Below are 15,663 nucleotides of genomic sequence, written 5' to 3'. Positions count from 1 at the left end.
GAAATTCCCTTTGACCTGTGTCCATTGGAGGTTTAGTTGGTCCTGGAGTGAACGCATTCGTAGTCTACAAAATGGAGCTAGTGGAATGCATGCGTACATCATCCCTTATAATTTGTAAAGGTGTATAGAAAAGTTTCTCTGGATGGCTTTGGCCAATACCATAAGCTTTAGCTGGCTTTCTACGGTGAGATAGGCTAAGTTGACTATTGTGTCCAGGTTTGCCCCTAAAAAGGTGGTGGCATTTGAGGGTTGTGGACTTGATTTCTCCACGTGAGTGTGAGACCCAGCTCCTTGAAGAGCCTCTGTGCATCATCTCAGGAATTTGTCTTGATCAGCCAGTCACCCAAATAGGGAAAGACTTGGTGTTTTTGTCTTCTTACAAATGCAGTTATCGGTGCTAGACACTTTCTGAAAATCCTGGGGGCTGATTTTACACCAAAGGGTAGGACTCTAAATTGGTAGTGCCTGCTGGCTATAGAGAACCTGAGGAATTTCCTGTGGGAAGGATGGATGGGAATATGAAAATATGAATCTTGGAGATTGAGGGTTGATATAAAATCTCATTGGTTGAGACATAGGAGAAGGTTCTGTTGCATAATCGTGCAGAATGATTGCTTTTTGAGATGGATGTTGAGATTTCGAAGGTCAAGGATAGGCCGCCATTGCCTCAATAGAATCATGTACCTTGCTGCGATAGAGGGACTTTCTCTATTCCACCTATAAGCAACATGTTTCTGACTTCTAATTTGAGTTGCTGTAGATGTCTGGGAATAAATGGGAGTGGAGAGTTGAGAGGAGGAATCTAGAAGAATTCTTTAGCATGGCAGAATTGTACAAGGTCTAGGACTCGGTGATCGGATGTTATGTCCTTCCAATTATGTAGGAATTTGGATATATTGCCCTCTAGTATGAGAGGTGACATGATCAGGGAAGCCAAAGCCTGGGATCTATCAATGGTGTCAATTAGCTTCATTTCCTTGGCAGCTCCTCCTCTGGGCGGAGGTCTGTTGTAAGCCACTCTAGGGGTTTGTCTTTAGGTGTACTATGGACAATACTGATGGGAGTCCAAGGAGTAGAAGGGATGCCTGTTTTGTTGATATCATCCTCTATATGCCAGAATACCTCTATATCTGTGTCCACGAAAGGAAGCCTTTCCGAATTGCAGTATTCAGAGTGACTTTGCAGTGTCCCTATCCTTTTTTATGGCCTCATCCACATGCTTGCAGAATAAATCTTACCCATCATAGTGGAGGTGTAAGATCTTATTCTGTACTTCAGGACGAAAGGAAGTAGCCTTAAGCCAGCCTTGACTTCGAAGTACTGCTGAACCTTCAAGTTGGTGAAATGTAGTGGTGGCAATATCCATGGTGCAGTCAATTATTGCTAACGCCCACTGTCCCTCCTGCAAAACCTTTTTTGCTTCTAATTTGGCCTCTTCAGAGGAATGGTCTATGTATGGGGTGATGTCAGCCCAGAACAATCTATCATATCTGCCCAGTACAGCCAGGGAATTAGGTGCTTTCGCTGTCAAATCTGACATAGATGAAAGTATTTTCCCAATGTTGTCTAAATGTCTGCCCTCCTTGTTGGGAGGAGCGGAAATCGGAGTGGAGCGTTTTTGAGCTGCCTGAGGAATTACTGAATCCGGCTTGGGATATCCAATAAGATAGGCCGGCGCATGCTCCTGGGCCATATATTTTTTTTAACAGGCCACAGAAGAACTGCTGTGACTGTAGCCGGGTTTCTCATCACTTTTAGACCTACTTCCCAAATGTAGTCCACAATAGGCATGGAATATACACTCATCTGGAACTATTCCTTAAATTCATATAAAACATTATTTTTGATTGGATGGCACAGAAAGCACAAATCTTTTAGTTGCTCTAGTAGATTGTGAAAGCCTCCAATATCTTCTGGAGGTGACTCTGCCGTCAAGAGAGAAGGAGATGATTGGGTTGGGGTTATACAGTCATCCCACCCGGCATTGGGCTCTTGACGTTAGTCCTCCTCTTGTTCTTCATCCAAGGTACTTGGGTCGTGAAGTAGGGTAGTACCGGGTGAATTGGATCCTAGAAGAGGCAAAGATGAAGGTCTTTGTAAAGGCATAGATTGTTGCTGTGGAGGTGACCTGGCAGGCACAGATGGATGGAAAGCTGTTGAAGTGTAAGGTGGAAACCTTTTTCTTCAATCCAACAGCATGGATTGCAAGTTGGAGATTAAAGAACTGGGCATACAAACTAGGTCCTCATGAAAAGGTTGTTAGAGTGGCATAATATTGTTGATCATAGTTCTGATCATAATATTCATCCTCCTCCTCCTCTTGTCATTTGACATGTAACTGGGACGGATTGTTTGTCACTACAAATGGACTCATCATCAGAATCTCCAATCCTGTTCCAAAAGGTGAGTAGGTATAAGGGGTTGTCACCTTGCTAGGAGAGTTGTGCTCCGGGGTTACCAGTGGTGATTTTCTTTGTTCCAGTCTTTTTTCCTTTGTCGAAGGTGTTGTTGACGAGGTAGTTGATTAGGCTGCCGACTACATCACAGATTTAGCCATCGTCGGTGGAGGCGTCTACAGCGAAGCTATTGTCGGCAGAGCTGTCGGCCCTAAGATTAAGGTTGACGGAGGAAACCTCGTTGGCACTGTCCGCAAGGCGAATGCCCAAAAGCTAGGGTCTAGCGGTTCAGGTAGTCGATGAGGATGCCGAAGACAGTAAAGAGACTGATGATGTTACCTTTGTCGACGATGCTGCTGTATACATCTTCATTGTCGAGGGTGCAGGCGACAACATTGTAGTCGACAGAGGAGTAGTTGTCTATGATGTGCCGGAGTGAGAAGCTGAGGAGGACTTCTAAAATTCACAAGAGACTTTAAGGTGTGGTGTAGCCGGCTCAGAAGATGCTTTTTTAGCCCTTTTAGAATAGCTATGAGCTTCTTTTTTGTCTTTAGAATAAGATTTGGATCTCTACGTTGGTTTGGAGGGGCTGTTTATAAGACCCATGGGTGGTCTTTTTTAGGCTTTCTTAGGCTGTTGCGAAGTGGATCGAGAAGATGGTGATCTCTCTCTTTGTGGGGATCTCCCAGAAGAAGAGTTCTCACTGACTGAATCTGAGATGAGCTCCTTTCTTGTTTTGAGCTTCTGGAGACATATCAGTAGCCTGCCCTCTCTGTCCTTTAACGTTTTTGAAGAAAAGCTACGACATACCTTACAGTCTTTTGTGAACGCTTCGGATACAAACAGTAAATACAAGTCTTTTGAGGGTTTTCAGAATGTAATCTCTTTTTGCCAAAACAGGGTCTAATATACTTTTCTTCTCCTTGACAGGCATGGTGTTTTACCTGAGAAAAATAAAGGTGAAAACCTTCACAGTAGTCAAGAATTAAAGACCGAGGCCTACTATCTGAAGAGAAAGCTGAGCAGAGCTCAGAGGAAACTGCCTAGCATGACGTGCGATAAAAAATCTGAGGTACTAAAGCTTCTCTCAGGAGTGTTCCAAAGGGTGTTGTAGCCTGATTGGCTGGAAGACAAGTTTGGTCTCTATGTTAAAGTGACTAAAAGACTACAAAGGTAAAAGGCCTAGGGCCTTCTTGCTTTATAGTCATCACTCTACTACTATTATATAGTACTGGGGACTCCCATTTCGACGACGGGGAATGATTAAATCATGTGACTCTATGAAAGTTCCAATACTTGAGTAACTGCTCTTATTAAGTGTGTATCATGATTGTACGAAGGTAGGATCCTTCCAGCATGATTACTCCCATGTTTTGCCTGGTGTCAGTGTGTTTTTGACCTAGTCTGACTGGAATCCTGCTAATTAGGACCCAAGTCACTGTGCTTTTGACCTAAATTAACCATGGTATATCAACAATTGGCTACTGGTGTACACTTGTAAGTCCCTAATGTATGGTACTAAGGTACCCAGTGCATAGGTACACCTGGAGTCTCCCATGGACTGCAGCATGTATTGTGCCACCCATGGGAGTCCGCTTAAACTGTGACTAGAGGCCTGCCATTGCAGCCTGTGTGAGTTGGTGCTTGCACCTCTCACGACAGAAATACGTTTCCTTAAATCTGAGGTCACTACACTTAAAACCTATAAGTCACTCCTATGACAGACTCTTCAGTACTGAGGGCAGGGTGCTTGGTAATAAGTGTGAGGGTTCCCCTGCATGAGCAGGACCCTCCTCCAAACCTTAAAGTCGATTCTCTAGGCTTTGTTTGTGCGGTCCCAGTAACGGCCTTTCAGGGTCTGACAGAAAGCTAGTGCTGCTGCCGACCACAGACACAATCCTCCCTCCTGTTGCTAAGCTGAGCTCGAGGAGGGGAGGTAGTACAATAGGTTTCCTGTCACAGGGAGGTGTGACCATCTCCCAGACAGGACGTAGTGTATTGGGCTGGGGTGGGGGCGCTTGCCAATGCCGCAAGACTCTTTTGAAGGGCACATTTGGTGCCCTCCTTGCATTTTCCAGTTTGAGCCAGTTCCGTGAGACTCGGACTCCTGCTCTGGCGCAAAACTCGCCTGAGGACATGGAAGTATCCTCCCCTCTGTCCAGCCCCTCCTCTGGGAGGGACCCTAGAGTTGTTTGAACCCTTTCCTTAGGGTACTTAAGGACTCACCTGTGTGTAGGTCCTCAGATTCGTTGTAGAACAAGATTCAAGACTGAAACCACGTCACTATTCGTCCGTCTGCACACTTGGACTTTGTCCGGAAACAAGACTGCACCAAGGGAGACTCCTGCTGCTCCTGGTCTTGCTGTTCTGCAAGTCTTCATCTGTATCAGTACTTCTTCCAGGTTCTTCAACAGACCTGTGAGCATCAAGGACACCTGAAGTAATCTCCCTTGGAGTGAAGGAGTCACTCCTTTGCATCCGCAGGCACCGCAACTAAGTTGACTGGTCTGCTGCTCCTGTCGTCCTATGGACTTACTGAGACTCAGCAAGACAGGTGGTGGCTCTGCAACTCCCTTGAGGCCTGACCTGTCCTCTCTGCAATTTTGAGGCCAGTATCCCTGGTCAGAACCGCAGGGACCAACTTCTGTGCACTTGCTGTTGCCATGGCTTGTTGACTCTGCACTTCAGAGATCTTCGGGCTACAAGAAGCTCCCTTCTCTAGTATCTCTGATCCGTAAGCTCAGCGTTCTCACCATATCCATTGCATTGTGGGCCTTATTTGTTGGTGAGCTGCTCTACGGCCTCTTGCGACTCCTGAGACTTTGGCCTGTGGGTCCTATTGAGGACATTCTCCTGCTTTAGTGGGACCCCTGCATGCTTGGGCCTGCACTGACTCTCCTGCTATTGGTGAGTCCCTTGGGCCGTGCTGGTCCCAACATTGCTCCTTCATTCCCCATGCCAGTTGCGCCTACCAAGGCTTGTTGGTACTCCCGCCAGACACCGACCACCTAGTCACTGACATGCAACATGGGACTGCTCGTGCAAAGCTCCTGAACTGAACCATCCAACATCGGTAGGCATTGTTCTTTCATGCCTCCTGGTCACTCCTGAGTGGCATATACTCTGCCCCTCTGCTTGCATGTTTTTCACTTATATAATCCACATTTGGATTCCATCAGACTTATTCACCTTCTTCTGCAGAGGCAATTTCTGCCTAGTCTTTCATTCTCATCTACCGAGGTTTCCGACATCACTTCACCACTGTGCCCCTAACTTCCGTGGTGTAGGTAACCTGGTTCCCGGGGCATTCGCGGGCGGGGTGGCTCTCCAAGCTTACATCCTCCAAGGGAACTATTCAGGGTCCTGTGGGAAGGGCCCTTCCTCAAAACTGCAACTGCGACTTCTCTGCTGACTTTAGTTGGTCACATAGCGGTGTTCCCATTCTGCACACAGCCTCTGTAGGGTTCTTGGGTGCTTACCTTGGGTGGTTCCTTTAGTTCCTGGTTCCCATGGGTCTTCTGGTCCAGGTCCCATCCTCCTTTCAGTTTGCATTCCACTTTCTTGGTATATGGTTTGGTTTCCCTTGGCGACCATTGTATTTTGTGCTACTTACCTTATTGCAATTGAAGTATTGTTGTGTATTGTGATGATATCTCTGGGTAGGAGATAGACCAATGTGTTAGTGAGTGTAGTGTAATAAATAGAAGTATTTTTATATATACACTGTGTGGTTCTTTTCATCTAACGTACACCCTAAGATTAAACTAGTAAAATAAGCTGCTTAACACTCCTTCAAAATGAGCCCAAAGGCTGCTCTCAACAGCTACCATTTTGAGAGTCTTCTATGGTTATCAAACAGCACTAAAATAACCATAAGTGTTGCCTGGATTAGTGCAACGTGCATCAATTAGATAAGTGAGCACCATATACTAAGCTAGCCTCCTACAATGACTGTTTGAAAAGCATGTCTATATGAGGGACATCCTCACATACAAAAAGATTAGGGGATGTATCATCAACTTTTGAACATCTTCAGCAACCATGTGCAAGCCCAGATGGAGTCCATGCACTGTTTTAGTTGCACTGTGCTACGATTATCATATATGTGTGTCAGTGTATGAGCTTCACCCAGTACAGTTCAAAAACCTAACCAGGCAATTAATGCTATGCTTCCTTGTATGTGCTGCAGACAGTGCAGTTTCAGTCAAACAAAGCAGCTTAGACCCAACTATGGGCTTGCATACTGAGGCTGGATGTTTTTCATGATACAGCTCCAAGTTACCTCATTCAACTTTCATTCCTAATGCCTGAATGTGAAAATGAAGCTTGGAACCTATGAAGCTGAAACAAGCCTTTGCACTTGGCAACACACCTGCATTTAATGGGAACATACTTAGCTGTGATAGTTTTCCCCTCCAAACCTCAATGGAAATGCACTGTAAAAGTGCACACTGAACAAACACAAAAGAAAAGTGCTGTGTTCAATTGTCACACCTTTTCTGCAGGGAGACAAAACCCCACTGTTTCATATATGCTAAGGGTTGTTTTATTGGCAACAATCAAATAGTAATAAGGTGTAAGAATATCTCTATCCATGCACGTCCTTCGCATGGGTGGAACTGGAGTGCTTAGAAGAGGAATTTGAGCACTGGTTAAGGGGGGTGGGTGAGAGAACTAGTGAGAGGTTAGTTAAAATAGCAAATTCAAGGAAAGGGTTCAAGGAATTATTATGGAAGGAAAAGAGGAATTATTTACAAAAGAAGTGAACATGGTAAGGAAATAAATAAAAGCACATTTGTTAATAAGCACAGGAAAAGCTGTATTGCATGATTTTTAAGTGTAAACCGTTAATCACTGATTTTTACATGTTTCTAAAAAATAAAGAAAAACAGTCAATAACAAACAAAAGAACAGGAATGCTTATATATTAGTAATTGGATTCTTAGGCACAGTTATACGACGAGAACAGGTTATGCATCCAGTGGATACTATATTTGGCCATTAGGTTTGAAAGCATGTGCTCAGGTATTTCTTTGATCTCTCTGCTCTTGACAAAGATTGGGGCTGGTGAACTACACTTCCCACCAGCACCTAGGGATACATTGAGCATGAGAGGACGTCAAGTCCAGGTTTCCAACAACTACCAGTTCACTTTCACGATATTTTTTCTCTCTTTTTTTGCAGTTTTATATAGCGCGAACTAGAACCAAACCGAATCAGTTATCAGAGCGCTTTACATAGCACCAGTTACGTTACATGAGGACACACTTTCATTTTAGGCACGGGGAGATTAAGTGATTTGCCCAGAATCACAGGGGTTTTTTGGCGTCGTTACCGAGACTCGAACCCAGATCCCCAGGTCCGAGGTCGAGCGCCTTAGCCGTTAGGCCAACCCCTCTCCCCATATTGCTCAACAGAGCATCCTACTGTTTGGTGCTGCTAAATCCAGAACAACGTGTCCCTTATTTTTTAAATCATAACCTACCATTACTCTATGGATTGCCAATACACTTTTGTATCTGACCTACTTCAACCTACCTTGGGCTTCTATGGACTGCTCTTGGGTTCCCCTTTGTGTTTTGTTACCTAAGCTGCCTTCTTTTGTGGTGTCAGCCACATCTTTGTTCTCAGATTCCTCTTGGTTTCCTCCTGCTGTTTTGGTTACAGCAACAACCATCCCCAGGGACTTGGAATGTGAGTATTTAACATGAATGGTATCCAATGAACCCCACATTGCCTGCAGTCAAAAACAGGCCTGCAATGAATGTAACACCTGAGAAGGTTCTTATCAGACTATGCTCACAGGTCATTCTCCAGAGTAAAGGTGACTTTGATAGGTGTAATGGGGTGGATCTCAGCAGTTTATATGCATCTTGCCACTCCGCCTGTGGGAGCCCAGCAGGCTTTTCCTCTAAAGCTAATACCATCGAAGAAAGCTGAAATGTATCCAAAATGTGATCAAATGAAGCTGGAGCATATATCAGATCCATGGGACAAAGGGATTTTCGCCATTGGAGTAATCCCAACAACCCCCTTGATTGGCCCCCATGCAAGGGCCAAGCCACCATTCCCTAGCTGGATACTGCATTCATGGTATAAGAAAGTTGACCTAATTCCTCAGCGCAAGCTCTGCTTTAAGTCTTAATGTACTTACCTCCAGGCAATCAAAATGTAAAGAACTTCAGGCACCTTCAGGAGAGTTGAGGTGGACAAACCTCATAAAATGGATTGTGCTTCTGGGTACTGGTTCCAGAAATACAGGGTCTAGACTTGTGCATTTATTTAAGGCACACACAACAAATAAAGGCATGCATTCTTTGCGCCCAAGCGTAGGAAAAAGTGATCTACAAAAACTGTATTCTTTGAAACTAATGTCTTAGTAGCATAAGAGGATGTCCAAGGGAATCTTCAATGGGAAGATTTATAACCTGCCACACAAACTTTATGAAGCAGTAGAGCAGAAAGTCTTGCAAAACAAATTTCACTACCACGCAAGTGGTCAAGCTCCTTGGCTATGTGTCAGTCTTTGCTTCTGCTTGATTTGTGTTTAGTAAAGAAACAGGCGTGCTTGCAAATAAAGGAGCATGTATACCAGAACAACTATAGATAGCAACTAATCATGGTACAGATCAAATGTACACTATTTAGGTATATAAAAAATTGGAAGATACATTGCGAACTGAGGGATGGCAAAGAGACATTAACATTACTAAATACAATTAATTTACACATTTTCACTCATTTCAATTGGATCTGTTGATATGCGAGGTGATAGTACCTTCAAAGACCAAATAGTCAATGTGGTGCATTTGGGAGCATTATTAAGGGAAGGAGGAGGGAAGTATATTTCAGTACTGATGGGTTTGGTACCTTGATAAGATGGGATGGGTTGTAAAATCATTCTTGAAAGCTACCAGGGAACAATTTGCTCCTAGAATAGCAGGCAAGGTGTTCTAGTTAAGGGCGCCAAGGCCCTCAAATGCCTCGAAGACCAAAATAAGGAGCTTATACTGGCCTTTGAAACTGGAATTTAGATAGCCCTCTCATTGCATGTGGTTGCCAACGTGTTAAAATGAAAAAGTAACCATGTTGCAAAGTTGGTCACCTTGTCAAGGGGAGGTTAAGTACCTAGGGAGGGGGTCTCAGATGAGTGGGCTATTTTAGTACTCAAAATGCCTCCTGTAAATGTAGGAATGGGCTCAAAACATACCAGTAGGGACAGAGGAGAGTAGGCTGGGGCAGTACAGAATACACTCAAAAGAAACAGCCAGTGTGATTTTCCATTGAAACTTTACCAACTTTTCACATGAAATGTGGGAATAGCCTACCAGATCCAAAAGTTTTAATGGCGGAATGCTGACTGTGGCCTTTTGTGCCCTACATATAATCTTAGATGTGCTTATTTCCTACCTAGCTCAACAAATCGGTGAGAAGTGAGTTGTAATCTAGTGCCTTTCTTCACTCAACCGGTCGATGAGGTGAAAGGATTTGAAACCGTGGGTCAATTTCCTAACCCAGCTGATCTTACTTATTAAAGATAGATAAACAAGTTACTTACCTTCGGTAATGCTTTTTCTGGCAGAGACAGTATATACCTGTGGATTCCTCACCTTTTGAATATCTCAACGCGCCAGAATTCCATGGAAACTTTTCTTTACAGCACTCCCACATCGATGAAGACATAATAATGCTACGGCTGCGCACACAGCTCTGCTTAACGTCATCGCAGCCATAAGAAGCCCTCGTCGGTGTGCTGATGTCAGTTTCCACCCATTTTTTTGTGCCTTCGAGGCGAGTGGGAGAAACCAACAGTATCCATGTGGAAGCACATGGTAGGTATCAAATAAAAGATTAAACGTATATATATACACGCACATATAAACTTATTTACATTCAGAAGTATAAACAAAATAAATAACATACAATACCTCTGCTTTTGGAATACGCAGACAACAGGGAGGCGGATGGGTCAGTGAGGAATCCACAGGTAGATACTGTATCCACTAGAAAAAGCGTTACCGAAGGTAAGGAACAACTTCTGATGGATACATCTACCTGTGGATTCCTCACCTTTTGAATAGAATCCCCAAGCCGTCCCGCACTTGGTGGTGGGTGCCTGCCTGCACCAAAAAAAATACTGCAACACTGAGCGGGCACATTGACCGTCATCCTTACTTCAGAGTCTAAACAAAAGTGTTTCGCAAAAGTATGGAGGGAGGCCCTAGTTGTCGCTTAGCAAATGTCAACCACAGGGACACCTCTAGCCAAAGCGGAAGTAAACGACTTAGTTCTAGTAGAATGTGCTCTATTACCTTCAGGTGGATCCTTGTTAGCCATTGCGCAGCAGATATTGCTGCACAGGATAAACCATCTGAATAATGTCCTTTCATGAACTGTTTTTCCTTTCATCTTGCCCACATAGCCAACAAACAGCTGATCATTCAACAGGAGATCAAGAGGTCGGTCCACATAAAAGCTCACAGCTGTTATAGGTTCCAAACGATTAAGCCTTTCTTCCTCTTTAGAAGGATGTGGAGAAAGATATAAATAAGGAAGGGTAATAGAATGGCCCAAGTTGAAGGGAGTAACCACCTTTGGCAGGAAAGCAGCCTGGAATTCTCAATACCAACTTGTTTGAATGGTAAGTTGTGAAAGGAGGTTTCACATTTAAAGCCTGCAATTCACTAACACGCATAGCCGACCTTACGGCGACTAGAAAAATTGTATTAAAAGTAAGCAACCTCAAAGGACAACAATGTAACGGCAGAAACGGAGAACCCATAAGAAAGTTTAAAACCTAATTAAGATCCCACTAAGTAATAATAAATGAAGTTATAGGGAACCTGTTATTAAGTCCCTTAATAAACCTTAACAAAAAGGGAATGTTGGTCTGGTAAGCAGAGGAATTATGAAAGGACCAACAAATACTCCTTTACTGTTGCAACAGCGCAACATTGAGCACTAGCGACAGCTAAAAGCGTAAAATGTCAGAAAACTGACTTTCGAGGGGCAATGGAATTTTCTTCACACCACTTCACAAACTTGCCCCATATGCCAGCATAAACCTACTTGGTGGAGTGTCTTCTGGCCGATAGTATAACATCCACAGGATCAAGAGGAAGAGGAAAACAAACTCAGGTTGCCCCATTAAATCTCCAGACATGTAGGTGCTGGCTCTGGAGGGGTTATTGTAAAACATGCCCCTGCGACTGTGAAAGACGGTCTGCCCTATGAGGGAGACGAGCGGTGGGCACAGAGAGAGGTGAAGGTCTGGATACCATACCCTTTAAAGCCAATCTGGGGCTAATAATATGATTTGTGCCCGGTCTTGGCAAATCTACCTCAGAACCCAAGGAATCAAGGGTCTGGGGGAAACGAGTAGAACAGCTGGGCGCCCCAGTCCAATTGAAACGTCCCCAGATCTCCCTGCAACGGATACTGAAGGATGCAGAACAACAGGTAGTCTGTGTTCTCTTATTTGTTTTTTATTTTACAGAGTTTTATATAGCGCAAACTTGACCGGGTATCAGAGCGCTTTACATGGCACCAGTTGCATTACATGAGGACACATTCATTTTTGTTAGGCACAGTGGCAAGTGGCAAACAGATAGATTTGCCACTTCTATTAAGATTAAGTGGCAAATAGATAGTTCTATCTGAGGCGGTTGCCTATAGCCCCAATATGTATTCTACCAATTCCAGATGGAGAAGCCACTCGTGATCGGAAAAAAAGTATTGACAGTCTGCCCGAACACATGTTCAGAACTCCGGCCAAGACATTTGCCAAGAGGCAAACTGATGGTCTTGAACCCAGGACCAGAGCTGCAGAGCCTCTTGCAGAGAGGACACAATCCTACTCCTCCCTGTTTTTGTACCACATTGCAGTAGTATTGGTTGTCAAGACTTGAACTGGCTACCAGCGAAGGGAAGGTAGGAAGGCGTTGAGAGCCCGTCGTATCACCTGCAATTCCTGAAGATTGATATGCAACAATCTTTCCTCTGGAGAGCAAAGGCCTTTGATCTCCAGATAAGCTACCCACCCTAGAGTGGAGGCATTCGTTATCACTGTGGCCACCAGAGGAGGCAGGTGTAACAGCATCATTAGAGACAGATTGCCAGACACACCCCACCACTGTAGATCCACCGCAGTGTCTCTGAAAATCCTGACCGACTCGGAGATCTCTGCTGTGTTGAAACCACCGCAATAGAGGCAACACTAGAGGGCACTCATGTGCCAGCATCACTTTTGTGAAAACTCAAGGTGCGGAAGTAAGACCAAACGGAAGGACCACAAACTGATAATGCAGAGACCCCACCGTAAAACAGAGAATTTCTGTGCGATTTCAGAATGGGTATGTGAAAATGCACGTCTTACAATTCGATCAAAACCATCCAGTTTTCCTTCTCCACCACAAGAAGCACTTGTGCAAGGATCAGCATCTTTTCCTGCTTGAGGAACATGTTCAAAATCATGAGGTCCAGGATCTGCAGCAAGCAACTGTCCTTTCTGGGAATCGGAAAATACCGGGATTAGCATTCCTGATCCCAAACCTGCTCTGTTACCAACTCTACTGCACCCTTCTGAAGTAGAATTTGAACCTCCTGTTAGAGGAGCTGAAGATGTTCTTCTTAACAAAAGCCCTGTTGGGGAGGAAAAGGTGGAGGAAACTCTTGGAAGGGTACAGAGTACCCCTTTTCCACAATGTCCAAAACCCAAAGATCTGTATTTACAGATCTCCATTGAGGTGGAAAATAGGTCAACAGTCCTCCCACTGGACCAGCACGCCCCAAGATGGAAGAACTATGGCTGTTTTCCTGCGACACTGGAAGGAGAGTAGGAGGAAGAAGTGGAAGAAGGCTGATGGGCAACTCCACATTGTTTGCTTCTGCCCCGCCTACTATAACCTCTGTAGAGGGGAATGGATGCTTGCTGTTGTGGCTGATATTGGCTTATGCCTATAAATGTTTAGTTCCGGCCAAACCCTCGGAACTAGCTAAACTACCTATATTCGTTAGGATATGTTTGAAGGCCCAACGACCCCACTGTCGCTTTACTGTTCTTAAACCTTAAAAGGCAGAATCAGCTTTTGAACCATCAAATGGCAAATCCAACTATTTTGCTTGAACATCTGGTAAGAAGCCAGACCCCCTTAAGCCAAGCATGTCTCCTCGTAGCAACAGAAGACCACATCGCCCTCGCAACTGACTCTGCAGTGTCCAAGCCAGACTGAATTACCTGGCGGGCAGCAGCCTGGCTTTCATTCAGCAACTCTGAAAAATGTCCTTGAAGATCACCTGCAAATTTCGAAACCACTTCCTTGGCTGACTCCATCAATGCATGGATATAACGTCCTAACAGACATGTTGCATTGGTAGACTTTAGAGCCATGATATCAGAAGAGAAGATCTTCGTTGCAGACTGCTCCATCCTTTTAGACTCCCTGTCAGCAGGAATCGTGGGGGAAAAAACAGGTGTCAACTTTGAAGAGCAGTACGCTAGCACCACCAAACTCGCAGGGGTAGAATGAGTGGACAAAAACAATGGGCTCCTTGGAGTAGGCATATACCGTTGTGCATTCGATTTAGACACTGCTGCTGACGACATAGGTGTCTGTCAAATTTCAAGAATAGGCTCAGTGAGGGCCTCAATAAAAGGTAACAAGGCTCAGATGAGGATATGGAAGAATGAAGCACCTCCAACAAATTTTGATTTCAGTTCTGTAGACGGCAATGACAATTCCAGCATCTCCGCCGCCTTTCTGATCACAGAATGATAAGGCAGGAAACTCTGATGGATCAATACCCTTAGGGGACAACAACTCCCACTTAGGTGAAGTATCAAGGCCACTCGCCACCTCTAAACCTTCATACTCAGGATGGAAGGACACCATATCACCTCCCTCCAAATCCTGATTTCCTTCAAACAAATACTGTTCCTCCTCCAAAAGACTCTGGGCCTGTGTTCGAGAGCTTAATTTCAACACTGGCGCAAGTGGATGTGGCGTCAGCCACGTCGGCTCAGATGGATGAGGAACTGGAGTAGGTTGACGTGGAGCCGACCTGGATACCTCCAAATACAGAGAGGACTGAACCAATGTAAGGAATTCCTGCTGCACCTCTTCTACTGGTGACAGCGTCTCCTTTCTCAGCATCGGTAGAGGCCAGTTCAACTGAGTCACTGGCATAAATGGCAGGAACGGTGCCTGCTGGTAGTGTGTCGGAAAACTTCCTAAAGAGTAAGCATGTATGCCCATGGGGACCACTGGCACATCAGATGGAGTCCCAGCCCTTGCAGAAATGCTATACATAGCATTCAGGAAATTCAACAGATCGAACCCTGGAGCCAGGAATGCCGGATGCTCCTGCTCCTGCCTAGGAGCCACAAAGGTGGAGGAAGATCTGGATCCGGTACTGACTCCCACTCCGGACCCCCACACGGTGTCACCGTTCTCTGACTCGGAGACGCCGGAGTTACATGTGAAGAGGGAGTTGGAGAAATCTAACCTCTTTGTTCATGGACTCTTGGATCTGGGGACACCGCCTTCGGGGAAACATACTTGGAAGAGTGACATTGAGAACCATGACACAGATTCTTCTTGTGTTTCCTTCTGGACAATTTCAAAGAGTGGGCAGGCGGCGACTTTGAAAAGGGAGGACACTTCCAACGTCCTCTTTTCTCAAATCTTTCCTTGACCATAAAAAGCTTAGCCACCCTCTCCTTCAAAGACTTTAGATTCATCTTCTGGCAGGAAGAACAGGCATCAACATCATGATCTGAACCAAGACAAAGCCTGTTGTTGGCGGGTCAGTAATTAACATCTAACCTTTACATTCCCTGCAGTGCTTGAATCCAGACTTTCTAGACAAAGACATTATCCATTGCAACAATGTTATTACCAACAAAAGACAAAACTGCTACACTATCGGAGAACAGAACAAAAAAGTTACGCGTTGAAGACGCGGGAAACAGGGAACTGACAGCTCACCGACGAGGGCTTTTTATGGCTCCAATGACGTCAAACGGAGTTGGGTGGGGAGGAGTGGCATTATGACATCATCGATGTGGGAGAGCTGTAAAGAGAAGTTTCCGTAGAAAGCTGGCACAATGGGATATTCAAAAGGTGAGGAACCCATAGTTGTATCCATCAGAAATGCAGTTCTACAATTCCTATTCTTGGGTTCTAAAGTTAAAGGATTTGTATACCAGTGTCAATTATCTAATTTCACAAGAAACTGTATTGAATGCTAAACTGATGATTTCACAAAG

At 44.8% G+C, this 15,663-nt stretch overlaps 1 protein-coding gene across 4 annotated transcripts in view; it reads right to left on the bottom strand.

The window, feature by feature from the left end:
* The window catches only part of UNK (unk zinc finger), a 938,451-nt gene that overhangs the window by 548,728 nt on the left and 374,060 nt on the right, over nucleotides 1-15,663 (bottom strand). The window lies entirely within an intron of this gene.

The sequence above is a fragment of the Lissotriton helveticus genome, chromosome 7 (assembly GCF_964261635.1).
Source record: "Lissotriton helveticus chromosome 7, aLisHel1.1, whole genome shotgun sequence".
Lineage (NCBI taxonomy): Eukaryota > Metazoa > Chordata > Amphibia > Caudata > Salamandridae > Lissotriton > Lissotriton helveticus.
This window is presented reverse-complemented; position numbering and strand designations above follow the sequence as displayed.